The 13828-nt window shown below is 39.5% G+C and overlaps 1 protein-coding gene across 2 annotated transcripts in view; it reads right to left on the reverse strand.

Annotated features, from left to right (window-relative positions):
• LOC110987227 (uncharacterized) overlaps window positions 1-10237 on the reverse strand; it is a 58038-nt gene extending 47801 nt beyond the window's left edge. For both annotated transcript variants that reach the window (XM_087143782.1, XM_087143778.1), the window contains exon 1: window positions 10067-10237. The gene's annotated coding sequence lies outside the window, so the exon portion shown is untranslated. The remainder of the gene's footprint in view (window positions 1-10066) is intronic.
• Window positions 10238-13828: the final 3591 nt, after the last annotated feature.

The following is a 13828-nucleotide window of genomic DNA, read 5'->3' on the forward strand; positions in this document are numbered from 1 at the left end:
TACTGAGAGTTCAGTGCAGAAGTGTGGGTATTTTTCTGGTTTCAATTGTTTTGTTTTTTTTAATGTACGGTACATGTACACCTTTCAAACTTTACATTCAGACTAGGACAAATTCATTAGAATTTTTTGGCTAAAGTTAATCCTAAGAGTTTCAAGGTGTTGCTTAAACAAAAATTGAACTTACTGTGCGTCAATGCTCATACTCACATGCCAAGAGTTAGCTACAGTACCAGTTTCCTTGACATACTATGCGAATACTTGCTTCCAGGAAGCATCCACAATGATACAGTTTGAAGTGCTTGTTTACAGGCACCGTTAAAACATCGTTACTGCAGGTCCTTTCAGAAAAAAGCCGCACATTTTTTTATAGTTTTTTAATTTTTTTCTTTAAGACAAAAAGTACACATACATGTATGTGGTCATGGTCATAAACCCATCATTTCGAGAAAAACGGGCATTTTAAAGATGTGGAGATAATAACAAATTTGATAACTGTGGAATGTTATTGAAGATACTCCAATTTGTGTCAGGATGTGCTCATTACGCTGTTCCAAAATGAGTGTGAGTGACAAGCATATGGAAACTGTCTCGCCCTGTTTGTCTTGTAAAAACTTTGGCCTGAGTGTGTGTGCACAACAGTGGAGGCACGGATTTCAGTGAATTCCCCCTTCCCCCTTCACTGAGGGCTATTCCATTATCAACAACACGAGGGGCATATACGCGACACAGTTAAAACACCTGAACCATCTGTGACATCATGGAGCTATTAAAAAACATGGTGATATCAAGTTTCCCTGCTTCCTTTTCGATTAATGAATACAATGAAGCATAACATATTTGTAGACATTGAACGATAAACATGACCAATGCTTACAGAGCACCCAGTCATCCCACTCAGTGGATACAGGCTGGTAAATTAAAAAAAGGCACACAGCTTCTTCATTGAGAAAGTTCTAATAAAATCCATGGAAATCTTTGACACGATGAAATAAGACGACAAATTTTAAAGGTTTAAAGAAAGAAAAGTATGTACAATATACAGGATACTGCATGTACGTTGCTTGGCGTAAGAAGTTGATTTGGCAGGCGTGAACGGAAACTCTTGTTTCCACTAATGCCTTCCTACCGCGTAAGTGGTAAATGTACATGCCAGGAATACAGAAAGTCAAATGGGCAAAATTTTCAACCCACTGCACACTCCAACAAAATTTGGATTGTGATCGCAATGAAAGATTTTACATTCCATTTTACACATCACTCAACCTTCTAATGAACACGCTACTGTACATTAAATATTTGATGCCGTATACAGCGTACATGTGGTTTACAGTATGTAACATCTGGGACATCCTTCACAACTGAGTGCTCCGGTCACTTCAGCTGCTAAACATTATAAAGATCAAAATTTTATACAACTCATTTTTCCGATAAAAGTAGAGCCAACTGATCAGGTTAAGAGTTATATCAAACTAAAGCTTGTTAACAGCCGACCATTCATAAACCATTTGCGCTAAGACTGCTCAGCCATGAGGATGGGTGTGACAGCTTGGCAAAGATGAAGGAGTGCTGTGTAATGTGTTATTTTTGTCGTATTTCCAAGCCAAAAAGAGGGGTTTTTGCTGCAGAAAAAGGGATTTTTTGTTGCAGTGGTTTCAGTGAATAGTTTTAAAGCAAAATCCATTCACGCCAGTTGTGGCATTACCTAAATCTTTTAGAAATATGTAAATATCTACAGAAAACTGCCGATTTCACCTACATGTATGTGCTTTGCTGTGCTCTGAGCAGATGGGACCAACATTTCCACATGTGGCCACAATCACTTTGCAGTTTGCACGTTTCATTTCCTGCTCTATCACTCAGAGTAAGCCAATACATACATGTACCTGTACGTAGATTTGAGTTTTTCCAACTAGCAGAAAATGGCTAGTTATAATTTTGAATGTTCACATGGGAGTACCAGCAGCACCACTGACTTAACAATCCGCCCACACCTTTTGTCCGGGCACAGGAAAATGTCTTTGTGCTAATCCACTATATCTGTGAAGACGTCTGAATGAAACGTCTCACATATAACATCAACAGTTACTAGATACTTTCACAGGCAATTAAACTACTCGGTCCTATAAAAGTGCTTACTTGATGCACTTACAATGTATACTATAGAGTTCCCTCCTTTAACGGCATGCATAAAAGGCAGTTAGCTTTTTATAACAAATACCAAATGGTCTTTAATATACAGAAGTGATTGCAAGTGTCCGTCTGACCAAAATTAGTTTTTATTACATTTACTGATTATTACAAGTAATTTTTACCTACAAATTGTCCCATTTAACTTTGTTGAATGCACCTGAGTTATTGGACTGAGGACATTCTCTCGGCAGTTTTGTTTCCCACTTGGCATTTTAGACAACAAATGAGAATGTTCATGACACAGCCCTTGAATAAAAAAACTCAATGTTTTAAAACGTTTTCATATGTCAAAGGTCTGGGTGAAAGGTAACCAATGTCTCCCAGTTACAGAGAAATCATAAAAAAAGCAAGTTTGTTTATTGTGATCACCTTACATGGCAGCCATTTTCAAGCTTATTTACGAGTTCTTTTTTGCAGTGAATACATGCTGTCAAACTTCCCTTTCTATGCGCTCCAGTAGGCTGCCACTTGTCTGTTTCCTTTGCACTTTACATGAATGCTTGATACTAAACCAGAAGCCGCATACATGTACATGTATGTGGTAGTCTTTGGTCCAAGGTCAGTTAGCTTTAACTTAAACTGTACCTTCACCTGCCCTGCCAGCTGAGGGCACAGTGTGGCCCATGGGCGGCAAACCTGTAATTTACCGCAAGCAGCAGCAAGGCAAGACCGATTTCCCTGCTTGCAAACACAAATATGTCAAAACTGCCGTCATTTAATAAAACAAAAATCTTAAGTTTTGGGCCCATGTGTTCAGTCAAGTCCTCAAAGTGATGAGCACAGTTTTGGGCCCATGCGTTCAGTCAAGACCTCAAAGTGATGAGCATATTTATCACGTTTGTAGAAACGCACAGGAGGGAAAAGTGACTGGAATTACAACTAGCACTCCAACCACTTCATTTCTTGAGTCAAACTTTGGACCTTCAACACTCCTCTGTCAATCTGGAAAATGTTTCCGCCCAGAATGCTGTCATTTTCAAGAAAAGAGATATTTGTTTATTTCATTTTTAAAAAAAATTTATTTCATATTCAATACTGTATTTGTTAACGAGCAACAATTTTTGAGTGTGGTGTGTACAGATGTTGTAGGAGTCATTAATGGATAATACTTAAAGCAGCCAAAAACACACCAGCAGACATTCACAAAGCGCATCATCTGAAAACTGAAGAGGAAAACATGTGTAAGGAATAAAATGACAGAGAAATTAAAACAATATAAAGATAAATTTTATCTATGAAAAGGGATTTTCTTAACCCTAACCCTCTAGAGTGTACAGGTATGTAAAATCACTTTGAAATGGATTTGCGACTGTTAGGGATAGCACTATTGTGAAACTGTTGATATCACTTCCAACTCTGAAGTACATGTATAATGGTATGGTCCAAACTGTAACATGGCTGCTGTATCCAAGCTATGTGCAAAGCGAGAGGATTTACATCAACAAAACGACATATTCCAGGCATTAAACCGCCCGTGCCATGTTTCCAGATATAATTTCCTCTGTGCCCATAATAATTAGTAAACTGAGAATGGATTTTAGACTTTCACTGATGTGTAAACTGACGCGAAAGCGTGGTCATAAATCACAATCGTGCACACACAAGCACATAGGTCATGGACTGGAGTCGACTGCAATAACTTCATCGCTTGATAAACGTTTCTCCTTAAATCCACAGTGCTACATTGTCAAAGAGGCATATCACTTCCAGGTTACTCTTGGCCAAGGGAAAACTGCTCTTTTTAAAGGACAACAGCACCAGTTATGCCTGCTCATCTGCAGACAGACCCCCCGCAGACGAGTATGTTCTTCACCCACTCAGAACACCCTGTGATTCATGGATTTTGCGCGAGATAAAATTACAAGACTTCCAATTTGACAGTTGAAAAGGTTGCTGTTTTTCTCAACTTTTCAAAAAGCAGTTAATTCCACATGAAACAAGTCAGTGGAATGAAAACTTCAATACACAAGTCTTCATATGATAAATAAGCCAATCTTGTAAAATCACAGCCAAAAAAGATGGCGTAACCTCCCTTTAAGGTGTTTGCCAAAAAACAAACTGATGTCCTTCTTAAATCAAATTGCAAGTACAGTATGTGTACCAATACGGGTACCGTACCTGTACATGTATGAATGTGTTTTTGGGGGGGGGCAATAGTTCAGTCATAACACATGTATTTCTGGTTGAGGGAACATGTAGTAGATTTTACCCCCGGGTGAAATTCAAGCTGGTTTCTAGTAGCGAGCACGAGCTGACTTCTAGTGCTTTAAGCACACTTTTTGGCATTCAATTAGATGTTGTAATTGACCTGTTGGGTAACCTTTCAAAGCAGTGTGGTACCAACACTGCTGTTGAAATCTTGAACATGGTATGACATTAGTTTCAATGCTTCTGGGTTTGAATTTTCAATTCAAAGCATGGCATCTTTTCTTTCCCTATTTTGATTCTAAACATATTTCTTCAATCAATCACAATAAACATGTAAAGAAAGCTGAGTATTATCTAGTTTGGATACAAGACCCGATGATTCTGACTACCGTACGAATCACCCAATGTCCATGCGTGACCAAGACTGGAAGAATTCCTCTAGTTTTCTGGAAATAGCCAAAATATTCATAAGTCGTCCCACCTATATTCAGCATGTTCGAATGGTACCATTGATGTTTGGTTATTCCCGGCCGGGTACCGGTGGGTAGGCCTAGGCTAGCTGTTGAAGGTAAACTCCTGTATTCTAATGGCAGCTGTTGATCCTACAATATTTGACTTTACACTGAAATTGAAGGTCGCCTTGGCTGAAATCAATGCCAAGCCAGATGCGGAATATAACCTTTGGCCTTTGCGTCACATATGTCTGTGGGTGATGCCTGACCTAAGATTTTTTCTAAAGAGTCGTCAGGGAATCTTTGGGCAGGGAACTGGACTAAGTATTATCCTCGGTAGTTTTCAAATAGACTTGGTCTTCGCGTTTCTCTATTTTCAGAGAGTAGCAAAATGACAAGGGGTCAAAAGAGGATCACACACTGTCACGATGCGTCTAATGGGAGCAGCACGGATGGAATGCAATGTTGTGATATTGGACACTCAATATACATGTACAGTACTACAGAAGGCTAGCCGTATGATTGGATGAAGTTATCAGTACATGTGCGGTACATGTATTCAGGTTTGATAAAAAACATTCTGAATGTTGGGAATTGCAAAGCAGTAACAACAGTGCAATGTAAATTCTGATGAGCTACGGTACATGTACAGGTTGTCAGTTTGCGGTTTTATTCCTCCAAGGTTAAACAAAACCTACATGTATTCCAAAAAAGGCCTTTTATGGTGTATTGCTCAAAAAGCGACTTTTATACACCAAGAATTCATGGACTTCGATATTTGGCACTTACATCCCACAATAAATTATTACCACTACCTGGTTGATAAGATATATGGTTTCACATTAATGTGAATTTGGTATCATTGTTCGGTTGATATTGTTTACAAATATGTGACCGAATTAGGAAAGTACATGTAATAACTGGTGTTATGGGTAAATATACAAGAAAGGCTCAAAGGCGCTGTGCAGGTGTGATTGATGACTCAAGACTCCAGGACTCTTTGATCAACCTTGATAAAAAGTGACATACATGTAGATCTGGAAATACACCAGAGATACATTATTTTCTCCTACTTCCAAATGAGCCATTAAAAAGTCACCTTAAAGTGGTGCTTGTACAGTTGGTTCAAATTTTGTAATTGTTTTAGATATTTCCCTTTTTTATTGCTGTACTTAACAGGTGATGTACATGCACTTAGTGAGATCAGCAGAGCAGAGACAAAGAAGGGTAACCGAGTCATGGTGTAGGCTCCAAAATGAAATACACGTAGATTGGAAGTGAGTGAGCAAAGTGATGAAGCATTGCCCTGTTGCAGTTGTGTGGTGGACAAAATGGTCCCATTCACGGAATGAGAGTAAATTTCTGTGTGAGGGCGCCATAACCATTTTCATAAATTCTACTTCGAAACCGTGCGATAAAAACAGAAGACTTGAAAAGGGACAAGGTGATTCTACCATTTTTCTGCTATCTTGAGGAACCAAACTTACTGGTAAGACAGGTCAATGGAAAGACACCTGCTGGGTTATTGAATCTCCAATCCTTTTAACTGCCGAATTCACCTCAAATGTAAATCTTTGCAAATCATATACAGTACATTGCCTTTAAATAACAACATGACTGATGATATCAATATCCCAGGTGGGACACTAATGAAGAATTAAAGATACGTCTACATGTAAAGTAACATGGCTGGTTTCCTGGACTACGCATGATGTCCTGTTTTACCCCTAAAGTAACAACCAACACTAACCAAGATGGCAAAAGGATGATACAAAATTTGTCCAAAAGTATGCCTTGTTCATGACAAGTCAATTCTGGAAAGACACAAATAACAGTTCCACACATACATGTACATGTAAGGTACACGTACTGTACATGTACCATGTCTACACATCTGACAAAATCTCAAAATTGCATCTGTTTCGGTGTCATTTCTTCCATTTAGTGAACATTCTTTCATTTATTTACGATGCAGGTCAACCTGCAATCAAACTGTGCGGAAGTTCAGCGCGTACCGATATTCTGGAAAACACCATTACATTTGTGTATACGTATACATGTACATGAACTTCAACAAAAAGCAGGTAGTTTCATAATTGTTTCACATCTTTCAAAGTTTTAGAGCCTTCAATGCTCAGTAAGGACAACCTTGAAACATTCCCTGTGTTTTTGGATGGAATCCATAAATGTGTACATGTATGTACATGTACATTACAAAAAACTAAAAATGAACAAAGAATATTCTTTATCATCATCTTTTATTTCACTTTTAATATTGTCAATAAGCTTCATAATTTGTGACCTGGCATGACAAATGAGCATAAAGTCATATTCCGCTCTTTTCTATTTTGAGAGTTCAAAGTCATTTTGAAGTGGAGGTCAATTTCGGGATTTTGTAATATTTGGAAAGAGAAACCGGTCTCCTATTTTACTCCAAATATTTCATAGGATCATATATTTAAAAATGTCATTTTCTCAGCAATTCTGACGATAGCATTATTTGTGTCTTGTCAGAAATGTTGAAACAATGTTGTGAGCAAAGATGGAAAGCTGCCATAATAATGTCACATTGTCACCTTACATCCTTTTACTCTTATTAATAATATCTCCAAAATAAAAGGCAAAATGAACATCGCGCATGGAATTTTCAAGCACTACATGTACATGTGACAGCATTTTTGGCATTCTCGAATGTCATGCACTTTTTGTCAAATTTCTCGAACGTCATCAAAATTCTTTCAAATTCGACGTTTGCAACGAACATATTGTACTCATTAAACATTTTTGATGCAGTCAAACTTAAAGATAATTTTCAGTGATTAAAAGGTATAAGACCTGGTAGATATGCTGGTATAGTGAGAGTGATTATAAACGGTAAGAGAATGAAGAGAGCTAAACATTTCTCATCATTTTCCATCAATTTTATGCTCTTTTTTTATGGCTTATATTTTTAAAAGTTATTTCTTAGGTGCTTTAAAATACATCAGTTGAAAAATACATTGGTTGGGATTGGTTGGGGCTTAGTGGTCTCTCCGGGCTAACCGCAACTGCGTGTATTGCATTCTTGCACACACGTTATATAGAGCGTGTCTTCCACTCCCTATACATGCACACACGCGTTATCGTGTATCGTGTAAACCTTTACTCTGGCCGTAACTGTATACTGAATTTTCCTTCTTATTGAGAGAAGTTTTGAAATCAAGTCCTCTGGTACAAACACTTTGATGTAAAACTTTAAATGAATTCAACTCCATTTGATTTGCACTGGTACCAGCTGCCAACCAAATATCCACCAACTGTACACAGTATGCCTAATTATCCCCCAATAAATCATTTTATGAAACTGAAGTCGCTAATTTTTAGTTTACATGATCAAAGTCAAAGTTTTGAAAAATGACATGCAGAGTTGAATTTGGGTCCATTTTATGAAGAGCATGCCATGTGCCAAAACCTAGAATAAAAAACATTATCAGCGTAAAATTCCACTTTCCTGTGATTTAATTTGAGAAAAACATTTACTGTGAGGCTACAAACCCATTTATGCCTTTTTCTAAAAACTGCTTGTGAGATGTATGACTTTTTACACTAACACAAAGTCGCCCAGATGGGGCGCAGTGGAAATATAATGAAGTGGCAGCTGGACACTGAGGGGATGAAGCAAAGAGGGGACTGGGCAAAGTGGCAGTAGGGCGAAGTGGTTAGGGGTGAAGTGACATGAGACAAAGTGGAAATGGGGCGAAGTAACTGACACCCATTCAGCTGAGTGTTCCCTAACATGGCACACTTGACAAAATTTCAGAAAATCCTGCATAAACATTTAAATTTTAATAAATTATTGCTACTTCCACTTACACACCAAACAAGTTTGTTAGAAAAGTATTTGAATATTTTTAAAAAGTTCATTTTGCACTTAAGAAAAAAAGAAAATTCTAGCCAGAATTAAATTTCCTCAGAGCTTTGTAGGGGATGAGTTAAATCAAGATTTCTGAATCATTTAAGGTTCTATACAAAAGAAATGTTTTTCTTTGGCTAACTTGGCTGGCTTCTGACAGTCTTTTTTATTAATAATTTTTTGCGGCCGACTTTGCCATAAACGATGAAATAAACTTGGCAATATCCTTGCCTTAAAAAAATTGTATAAAGGACAAATACTGTAAATGGAACCACCTGGCTTATGCACCAAAGGACATGGGGCAGCGCGAAGATCAGGAAGTTTCACAAAATTGCGGGTAGCAACCGCACCACGCTGATGAAAACAACTGCAACGAGCGCGCGCGTACGTACTGATGAAAGAAAAGACTATGAAACTCGATCCTCGGACTGGCTGGTGCACGCGTACGTTGCCATGGTCGCTGTTTTCATTGGCGCAGTACCTGCCATTTTGCAAGAGTTCCGGATGTCCGCACTGCCCCATAAAGGAAGGATAAATGCAACGACACCGTAGCTCACCTTTTAGCTACATACTACCAAACCTGGTTCACTACGGCGACAAAGCAATGCTTTACAAGAAAAAGATTTTGTCACCACAAGCTTGAGTAGGCCGGACTTGCTGCCAGTGAAGCTAACCCAGGAGTGATTGTGTTATTGCATGAAGTCAATGGTGTTTTTAAAGAAACAACATACTTGGCTACTCGTGTTGCTTAAGTACAGCTGCTACTAATAAAAGAACTTTCAAGCTACATGTACTACAGTTGCATGAAATTTGTGGTAAAAATATTGTTCCAGCATGGCATTATAGGTGAAAAATGAAATTGCACCACATTAGAGGTTGTGGCACGTTATATATTAAAACTAGGGTCTATGTGGGCCTACCAAAATTAAAAAATCAATTGGGAGGGCTCAAGGTCGATGATAATGAAGACACATCACCAAAGTACGTGGTGTTCTCCATTGCATGCATTTTTACATGCATACATATACACAATGATGCTATCAGAATATATAAAAATGTTTCTTTAATAACAATGACTGACCTTCATTGAGGCTATAAATTTATACAGGCCTACTTTCAAAATGATTACTGCGGGAGACGCCATTCATTCCTCTAATCACGTACAGCGAGTGTACCCCGCACCGCTGATCAATTTAGGCCTTTATGTACATGTAAACAATGCACAGAATGTGGGCATGCTATTAAACTGTCAAATGACCATATAAATTCCCGTCGTTAATCGCCTCATTGATTCACTATTTCCCGAAAAGACCACTTCTTATAATGTTCTCTCCATCCTACATGTATCTACACCCACAGCATTCCCAGTCTGCGTGAAACATACCTCATTGGTATCGTCTTCAGGTAGTATCCCGTCTACATTTAGCTTTCACATTCTGAGGTTCCGTCCATCTTGAAAAAGCGAGCGCATTTCAAGCCATACACATATCGTACGTATATGTAGGAACGTGTAGTCGCCACGGCGGTCAGGCATCTTCTGATAGTGCCGTGCACACAGCTGCATCTCTAGCTAACTCTGCTTCTTCTTCGAGGAGCCGCTGGCGGGTTACCAGCGAAGTATAAACTTTCATTAATTTCATCACAAATTTATTTCTTGGTTAAAAAAGTTAAATTGCAATGTCAACTTATGCAGGCATTAGAACTTAAGTTAATTTTTTTTGCAACACAGCCTCCAATCTTTTAAAAATTTATCGTCACTTTATTATCGTCTATCATCATCATCCTGATGTTTTGCACTTCCGGCGCCGTCCTGATTTCAATTCTTTTACATGTGCGCAGCGGCGTCCTGATATACATGTACACTGTATATTTACTCCACTCTGACCCCCCCCGGCTGCATCAGGACGAGACCATTCGAAGTTACTAGAGCGGTGGTGGCTCGGGGGAGGGGAGTGGGTAGGGAAACTTTCACCTCCGTTCGGCTACTGGCGACTGATTATTATCTAAATGCCATAGGATGTTAAAGAAAGTATCATAAATATCATTTTTTTTTTCGCTTGAATACCCCCAAGAACTTGGACACGCTTCACGAAGTTCGTAACAACTCTTCCATTCCGATGGCGGATGGGGAAGGAATTCCCCCCACCCCACCCTACCCCCCAAACAAGAAGAAAAGGGTGGAAGGACAATGAGGAAGGCGAAATGGAGCTGTTTCATTTCTCTATGTTCACAAAGCGTACAAAATTCCCAACTTGTAGGCCTCAACCCTCGAAAGGCCACAAAAGGAAAGGTACAAATCGAAATAGCCCTCCCATTTGGGGCCTTCTGAACATTAATTTTAGTTCTGGATCTGCCTCTTCCCTTCTCCTGCAATCCAGCTTTGACTCACAAAAGTCGACATTTTGACCCACTCCACCTACATTTAGGAAAATAAAAACCCTAATTCAGAATAAGTGATCATTTTGAGTGACTTTAACACAATGTCATAATGTATGAACATGATACACAGAATGAGGTGTGTACTCCTTAACTTCTCGGTTATTCGCCGTAGGTGCGAAATTCATTAGGTCTTCTTTTTGGAAAATATGGGATTATGATCAATGAAGTATTTCTGTACTTCAAAATTTGCCAAACTCCGCTTATTCTAGATCTCAGCTCACGTATAAAGGTCCATTGTAGTGGTATGACTTAAAATCAACAAATTGCCCAGCCGTGGAAATTCGAAAGGCGGAGGGTGCAGTGTCTCACTTCAAGGAAAATTCTCCGCCGGGCCGAGGTGTAATTTACGAAGCCCCGTGCGGTTTCTTTCGAAAAGAGGGGTTTGGGGTGCCAAGAAATTGTGGGATTGTGCAAGTATTGCGCAGGATCAACTCCCTAGAGTAAAGAGCTCCCATCCGGGTAAATGAGACAAAAATGTAGAAAGTTGAGGGATGTCATTTGAGAAATGGCTGCTGACAGAGATGGGAACGTTCACTTTTTGGGGGTGAGTTTGTTTTTTGCGGATAATTAAAATTTTAATTAATTAACCTACTAATTTGAAATCAAATAGAGTCTGAAGAACCAAACAACACTTTTTTTGGTTTGAGAGGCCTCGCAGACTTCAGTTGCCCGCATTGCAATGCATTGGGGCTCCAACCCGTTGATTTGATGCCATGCACGATATGGGGCCGATGGGTACCCCCCCCCCAGTCCAATCCCTATGCACACTCTAGACTATTGTTAGCTAACACCCCCCCCCCGTTGTCTGTAAAGAATTCCTCAGATTCCGATCAAACAATAACCAACACAAAGGGGGGGGTGCTCTCCGCCTCAGATCCCGCATCATATGGTTGATTTTACACTGTAAAGGAGCTTGAATTAGTGCAGTGTATGGGGGAGTTGCTAAACACCACCTGACATAAAACGGGCGCATGATACAAACCGTTAACCTTGCATCAAAGCGGCATTTTTTAAGCTTTGGTACTTCCTCTCCGATGTTCAGTAGGCCTACGATTGAATACTTTTGGCTGTTAGGAAGTTTGAAAAAGCCAAGAAAGGAAACCGAACTCTGGGAAGATTAACAAAAACTCAGCTATACAGAAGTATAAAAAGGAAGTCATTTTGTAATTGTAAAGTTTCAAAATTACCATTCGTTAGATATAGACCCCACCTGGATTACGCCATGCAAGTGGGCCTATGGAGCCCACATAGGCAGAAAGATATAAATACCCGGGGAAAAAAAATTATGTCTCAAAAAGAATGGATAAATCCAGTGTCAATGTTCTAGAAAGCTCTTCACAGAAACTTGCTAAATCCAGACCAAAGGGTAGTAGATAGCTGGAATAAATTACTTGAGTGTCATCCAACACTTCTCTGCTCTAAGAAGAATTTAAGTAACTTGGGCTTTTATTCGGCAAATGAACACTGACATGAATGAAGATGGAGGTGTGGCCTTCAAAGTATGTTCAAAGTTTATGCAGGCCAGCCGCTGTGGCCAGTAGACGGGCGGGGCGCCCCGAGCATCCGATGCGAAACATGTCCACGCATCTCAAAAACCAAACCAAAGCATTGAAGCCTATCAAACGCTGCAGTCCCTCCCGACCAGGAGAGGTCGCTCTGAAGAATCTCAAGCCACCTTCGAGGAATTAAGGGGTTTAATTTAATTTTTTTCTCCAATGCACGGGAGACTGGGTTCGTGATTCCCGTGTCCGTTGATGTTCATCAACCATTTGCCTATGAAATGAACACCAAAGTAACAGAGAGAAATATCCGGAGTGTGGAATAATGTCTTCCAATATATTCTTGCAGTAATGACCCAGGTGGTGAACAGACTATATACTCAGAGACATCAACTTTGAGACGAAGTCAAAATTTAGGAAAATTTCCAATATTAAAGTACCGGTAACATACTTGGTGCGGGCACACCTGGAGTTTGGCCCTATCTGTTGACACCACAATTTCTGCAGTGGCTGAAGTTCACAGAGTGAACGCAAAACTTTGTAATAACGAGATACTACCCTAACGGCATTGTTAACATCTTCGATCAATCTTAGGCTCCGTCTCAGGCTTCAACTGTTTTTTACTAGCTCACTTTGAAGCTGTAAGCGCAGTAATCAGTCTAATAGTGCCACAGAACATCAAATAAGACGCAAGAAAGCCTAAACGTACATTAATCCAATGTAATTTAAACGCTTCAGGCCCACAATCGGGGATTGGTTTTGGGAACGAAGCCTGAGACGGAGACGAAGTTGAGTATTGGAAAATACTGCATATAGAACTAATGATATCCAGACTAAACCCCTCCATGTTGGCTGTATATTGCACATGACGAGGGTCGGTTATAATCATTATATATGCTGAAAGGCAGTGAAAAATTTCGAATGGGTGGTGGGGAGGGCCGGGGGGCGCTACATTCCCAGAATTTCGAAAGAGTAGTCACATTTACGAATGCCCACACCTACAATTTTTGTTCTACATGGACTTTCGATGTGGTATTTACTCTCACTTTTTGTCTAATACATTCTTGACTTCACCAAAATAAAGATTTTCCTTAGGGAGTTTTTAGTAGATAACCAGAACACTTATCCTAACTTTTCCGATGGGCGACTTCACGAAAGTACCCAATACGTGTACATGGATGCAACGGAGCTTGAAAGTTGACCCCCGA

Source organism: Acanthaster planci, linkage group LG12 (assembly GCF_054643075.1).
Source record: "Acanthaster planci isolate LZ-2023a linkage group LG12, COTS_SCS, whole genome shotgun sequence".
NCBI lineage: Eukaryota > Metazoa > Echinodermata > Asteroidea > Valvatida > Acanthasteridae > Acanthaster > Acanthaster planci.